We start from the raw sequence: 6,875 nt of genomic DNA on the forward strand, positions 1-6,875 counted from the left end.
CAACTATTGAGTCGCCTCTAGATTGTTGTCCCACACACTAAGCACGCAACTTGCACACCTGGGACCAGGCAGTCCACTAAATGACGGGTACGTCCAGACAATGGAGGTTATGAGAGAATAAGTCATTTATAAACATTGGGCACTTTGGTGTGTACTCATGACGGGAATTCAGTTTGAATGTTCCTGTGGGTCGATCAAAGATTACGATCAGCAGACAATTCTAGACACAGGAGAAAGGAGGAAGACCTCGTCCGAGATGGATTGAAAGATAAACGTTTAATACAGTTATACACCTTATTATATACCTCAGTAACCTCACCAATATTCACCGTATGAAAGAATTACAAGAATTTATAATAGTTTGTTAAAGAAGCAAAATATTTTTTTAAATCCTTTTTTAAAAACAAAGCTTATCTAAGAGGAAGAACTCGGCACTTACAGCTTTGCCAATCAAGGATGTAGAAGTTATTTCCCTTTTAAAAAAATCAAATTAAATAATTATTTATCAATAAGTAATTTCCTTGTTGGTATCAAACAAAATAATTAATAACTGGTAATCCATTGACTAATAAGTTAATTTCTTTATTAATTCATGTATTGTCTACGCCAGTGAATAATTGTACAAAGTTTCATCTTGATTTGAGAATGGGTGTGGGAGAAATAATGTGTTCAGACATCTTACCAGACAGACAGACATACATACAGACAGAGAGAGTGATATAAGTTGTTTTTTTTTTAAAGAACAACTATCACAAAGCGTCAAAGAGTGAACGAATATATTCAGTAGAACATTTTTTTCAGCTGGTATAATAATAAAATCAAAGGCCATAATATTTGGTTTATACCCCCTTCGTACACGAAGTCACAATTTAGTTCCAAAAAATTATTTTGTGGGTGGGTTATGATGCAATGGACCTCAGGAGTAAGTGAAGCAAAAATTTTGTCCATCGGTCAACAATTAAGCGAATTACATCATGTGTACGTTTGTACACACCGTGTATCAATGCAGTAAAAGGGGACATAATTTAACATAGCTATATAGAGAAAAATTTTAACAAAAATAATTAAACAACCAATATAAATCAAATTATTTATTTACTTTTATCAAATCTATTTATTTTATTAAGCAAATGGCATTCTAAAAATCACTTTTTTCTTACTAGTACTACATAAAAATAGCATTTTGAGTATTCAGCTTCGCCCATTGTATCCCATCCTACCATTTGTACACCTTTGACGTAATTAATTCTGCAACAACTTTTCAGATACATGCTTCAAAAGAAGCCTAAAGCAAGCCCACATTCACACACACGTTTTCACAAACAGTTATATCAGGGTTGACAAACACTTGTTTGTGGCATCTGAGGCTGCGAAATAAGAAAAAGACCATGTTTGAATAGGATCTCTCTTTCTAACAGCACAACAGTACATAAATATATTCTCACATTGTATATAATCTAGATAGCTTAAGAATTGTTAATATTTATAATAAGCTTCAATGAAGTTTGAGGTTTCAGTGACGAGGGCATGGAAAAGTGCAGGGTTCAAACAAATGACCACCATGAAGACAGTCCGAAGCTCATACCAAATGACCATGAAGTGACTCGTTGCAATAAGTCCTCAACAGTAAAATGTCTGTGGGTGTAGACATGATAATTATATCCTAGCACAAACCTCATTCAGGATACGCAGGGGACGGAAGTAGGCAAGGTTTGAATGGGTGACCTCTAATCCTCTAAGACGACAGTCCGAAACCCAAACCAAACGATTAGGCAGTGATTCGTTGAACAAGTCTTCAACAGTAGAATGCTTCTGGGTGAAGACATAATTAAATATTAATACATCCTGGCACAAACCTCCTGCAGGCCAGCAGGGGACAGTCATTGGCAGGGTCTGAACAGGTGACATTTAAGACGACACTTCGAAGCCCATACAGAACGAAGGCAGTGATCCGTTGTAATATAAGTCCTCAACAGTAGATTGCCTCTGGGGGGAGACATGGTATTCTAAGTAGTAATATTACATCTTAGTACAAAACCTTGCAGGACACAGCAGGGCGATGGAATTGTGCAGGATTAAAAAAAGTGACCATCATGATGGCATTTCGAAACCAAATGACGAGGCAGCGATCTGTTGTAATAAAGATCTCACAGTTAGATGTCACTGTGTGGTCATGAAGTAGTAATATTTCGTCCTAGCCTAAATCTCTTGAAGGACAGCAGGGATGGAACCGGACAGGTTTCGAACAGATGATCATCATACAACCAGGCAGTGAGTTAGGCAGTGTTCTGTTGTAACACATCCTCAACAGAAAGATCTAATAGGGTGTTTTCTGAAATAAAAACAATAAAACAAAAATGAACAGATGTAATATATAAAACTTATAATTTATATTTAATAATCATACTTTTTAAATTATGTGTATAAATGATCATTTAGGGCCTACATAATTGATCAAATATATTCTCTCAACGCTGCAATGGACACGCAAAGAAATTTAATTTTAAGTCTAGAGACTACTTTTAGACTAACCTTTTTTAGCTTATTAAATTATACATTAATTAAATCTAGTTGATTTTAGATCTAGTCTTTAAATCCAAATTCTAATCTAAAACAAATACTTTGAAAAACTAAACAGAAACATACAAGAAAATGAAATGAGATCTAAAGTAAATCTAACATTTAAAATGTAAAGATCTTTTAGATCTATTTTTAGATCTAGACTATATTTAGAAATAAATCTAATAAATCTATAATCTATGCTTCGAAATATTTAAATAAACACCAGTAGAATTGTTACTATTTGTAAAAATCTAGTAGATTTAGATCTTAATTCTATAGATCTAGAATAGAATCTAGAAGGACACAGTCGTAACACCAATTATCGATCATGTTTTTTTTTTACTCAAGTGAGACACGCTGTGAACATTTGTACACATCACTATTCACAAAATTATTTAGGACAATATATTAATCTTTATATATTGCAAATGGTAACATATTAATTACGTACATCTTAACTACAATATTTAATATGATTTATATCGAAGAGAATAGTTTTAATAAGAAAATTAGACCTAGGAATTTACTTACCAAATCGGGCTATTTGACCAACTGGATTCAAGTTGAAATAAAAAAATATTCGCTTCCTTTCTGTGTAAAATACGGTGTATAATAAACAAAGAAGAGGTCGATAAATTTATTTCCGGTGTTTAAAAAACTTGTCCACAACTTTTCATGTGAAAAAAAATCGTTTTAAAGTCATGTGTACATATGTACACACCGTGTACGAAGGGGGTATATTGACTAAAAATTGGTCTATATTATTAAGGTTCTTCAAACAATGCACTGGTAATGTATGCTATGGAGACTTGTATAGGCAAGTAAGCCTACAAAAAAAACGTAAATGTCACAGACCCATATATCTCTGGTAGTAATGCAATGCTATAGTTGGCTTTATTATCTAAGTCTTTTTTTGTGTGTGTACAGGCCAATTTGTTTTTGTATGATTCGTATGAGTTCGATACTCATCTCATTTCAAAATGTATCCATCAAGTTTCTTTCTCTAATATGAAATGAACGGTTCGTCGTCTTGTTGACTGAGAGAGTGTTGTTCTCTTATTTAGATGTCTGAGCAGAAACGTCTGTTTCGTCTATTATTGATCTATAGTTGTATACTCAGCATGATCAATACCTCAATGTCAATAAGTTAACAGAAGCCCAAAACAACGTTTAGAGACAAACTATAAACGTTAACACCATAAGCACTGAAGACAACATACACAAAATAATTCACAAAATAATTCACAAAATAATAAAATACAAACACAAAATACATACACAAAATACATACACAAAATAATTCACAAAATAATAAAATACAAACACAAAATACATACACAAAATACATACACAAAATAATTCACAAAATACATACACAAAATAATAAAATACAAACACAAAATACATACACAAAATAATTCACAGAATACATACACAAAATAATAAAATACATACACAAAATACATACACAAAATAATAAAATACATACACAAAATATATACACAAAATACATACACAAAATAATTCACAAAATACATACACAAAATAATAAAATACAAACACAAAATATATACACAAAATACATACACAAAATAATTCACAAAATACATACACAAAATAATAAAATACATACACAAAATATATACACAAAATACATACACAAAATAATTCACAAAATACATACACAAAATAATAAAATACATACACAAAATACATACACAAAATACATACACAAAACAAGTTGAGTATAAAAAATACTTTAATAAAAAAACCTCCTGACATGGAGTGAAATTGTATCACTTATTTTTGTATTTTTATCAATGATGTAATTAATTTTTAATAGATCTAGATTGTAAACTAACGAAACTAAATGTATGAGATTGGAAATACTTGTATTCATTTTTTTAGCGCAACTTTCATGCTTATAGAATGCTCATTGTGGACCAGTTGGGGGGAAAAAAAACGCAAACTTAAACTTTATGGACATATCATAAGGTCATCAGGGCTAGCAAAGACCTTCCTTCATGGAACAGTACAAGGGAAAAGAAGAAGATCCCAACGGTTCAGCAGACTAAGAGATAGGTGAAGGTGAAGGTGAAGATACCTGGGAGAACGTTTCCGTGCTGCCTTTTCAAAAAGCAATTTTTTTTAATTGATCAATTCTGAAGTGGAAATCAACCCTCCACGAATTGCCACTGAGCTATTCAAGTACTTATATAAATAAAAGGTTTATAGTCTATTGTTAGTTTAAAATTTTTAGCAAACGACCTAATTCTCTACACAAGGCTTATCGTCCCTTAGTTTAGTACTTTTTTTAATATACAAAAATGTTAATTAATTACGACAAATTGATTAATGTTATTTCATTGATTCTTGTGTTGTCATGGACAATGAATAATTGTGCAAAGTTTCAACTTGAGTCGAGAGTAGAAAGTAAAAGAAATAACGTGGACAAGATTCCACTCGGTCAGACAGACGAAGTGATAGACGAAGTGACAGACGAAGTGATAGACGAAGTGACAGACGAAGTGACAGACGAAGTGATAGACGAAGTGACAGACGAAGTGATAGACGAAGTGATAGACAAAGTGACAGACGAAGTGACAGACAAAGTGACAGACAAAGTGACAGACAAAGTGACAGACGAAGTGATAGACGAAGTGACAGACAAAGTGACAGACAAAGTGACAGACAAAGTGACAGACGAAGTGATAGACGAAGTGACAGACAAAGTGACAGACAAAGTGATAGACGAAGTGATAGACGAAGTGACAGACGAAGTGACAGACGAAGTGATAGACAAAGTGATAGACGAAGTGACAGACGAAGTGATAGACAAAGTGACAGACGAAGTGATAGACGAAGTGACAGACAAAGTGACAGACAAAGTGACAGACGAAGTGACAGACAAAGTGACAGACAAAGTGACAGACGAAGTGATATACGAAGTGACAGACGAAGTGACAGACGAAGTGACAGACGAAGTGACAGACGAAGTGATAGACGAAGTGACAGACGAAGTGACAGACGAAGTGATAGACGAAGTGACAGACGAAGTCATAGACGAAGTGACAGACAAAGTGACAGACGAAGTGACAGACGAAGTGACAGACGAAGTGATAGACGAAGTGACAGACGAAGTGACAGACAAAGTGATAGACGAAGTGATAGACGAAGTAACAGACGAAGTGATAGACGAAGTGACAGACAAAGTGACAGACGAAGTGACAGACGAAGTGATAGACGAAGTGACAGACAAAGTGACAGACGAAGTGACAGACGAAGTGACAGACGAAGTGATAGACGAAGTGACAGACAAAGTGATAGACGAAGTGATAGACGAAGTGACAGACGAAGTGATAGACGAAGTGACAGACAAAGTGACAGACGAAGTGACAGACGAAGAGACAGACAAAGTGACAGACAAAGTGACAGACGAAGTGATAGACGAAGTGATAGACGAAGTGATAGACGAAGTAACAGACGAAGAGACAGACAAAGTGACAGACAAAGTGACAGACGAAGTGACAGACGAAGTGATAGACGAAGTGACAGACAAAGTGACAGACGAAGTGACAGACGAAGTGACAGACGAAGTGATAGACGAAGTGACAGACAAAGTGATAGACGAAGTGATAGACGAAGTGACAGACAAAGTGACAGACAAAGTGACAGACGAAGTGACAGACGAAGTGACAGACAAAGTGACAGACAAAGTGATTTAATATCAGTATTGTAGATACAAGTTAGCGTACAGCTTTGCTCTTCAATTAAGTTATTGTAGCCCTAAAGTTTTTTTGTTCTTTTTTTTGTGTGTTTAAGAAAATATAAAGACGACGAAGAGATTAGAGCAGCAACCGCCCCCCCCCCCCATGGGTGCCGACTTGTAACCAAACACTTACATGAGTCTTAGAAGGCGTGTCACAAGACTTAAGTGTGTTTGTGTAGACTCTCAAACAACTTGACTTTGAACACCTTACAGAAGAACCTTTAAGATCTGGACTTCAGGAGCGCTTAACTAAAAGGTTACGTTGACACAAGGTGCAAGGTTCAGGTTAAAAATGAAAAAAGATCAAAGAATGTAGATACGTTTTTATTCTATAGTTATTGAAAGCTAATAGTTAAACACAGCTGAAAATGTATTTGATTAACAAAGGATTAAAATTGAGGACTGCAACAATGTAAACTGAGAGAACGATGTCACGTGACCAAATCCCAACTTCTTACAAGTATCAAAACCAGAAAGAAAAAAAAAGAAGAGAGGAAATTTAAATAATAGACAATAGTAAACATGAACAAAACCAAGCAAGGGG

The 6,875-nt window shown here is 34.4% G+C and overlaps 1 long non-coding RNA gene across 1 annotated transcript; it reads right to left on the reverse strand.

Moving 5' to 3' along the window:
- Positions 1-1,078: 1,078 nt before the first annotated feature.
- LOC129927414 (uncharacterized) lies at positions 1,079-3,300 on the reverse strand. The gene is made up of 2 exons (XR_008779024.1): positions 3,094-3,300; positions 1,079-2,332 (listed from the first exon to the last, which is right to left on the reverse strand). It is a non-coding gene; the product is annotated as an uncharacterized LOC129927414 (long non-coding RNA).
- Between the last annotated feature and the right edge of the window lie 3,575 nt (positions 3,301-6,875).

Source organism: Biomphalaria glabrata, chromosome 1 (assembly GCF_947242115.1).
Source record: "Biomphalaria glabrata chromosome 1, xgBioGlab47.1, whole genome shotgun sequence".
Classification (NCBI taxonomy): domain Eukaryota; kingdom Metazoa; phylum Mollusca; class Gastropoda; family Planorbidae; genus Biomphalaria; species Biomphalaria glabrata.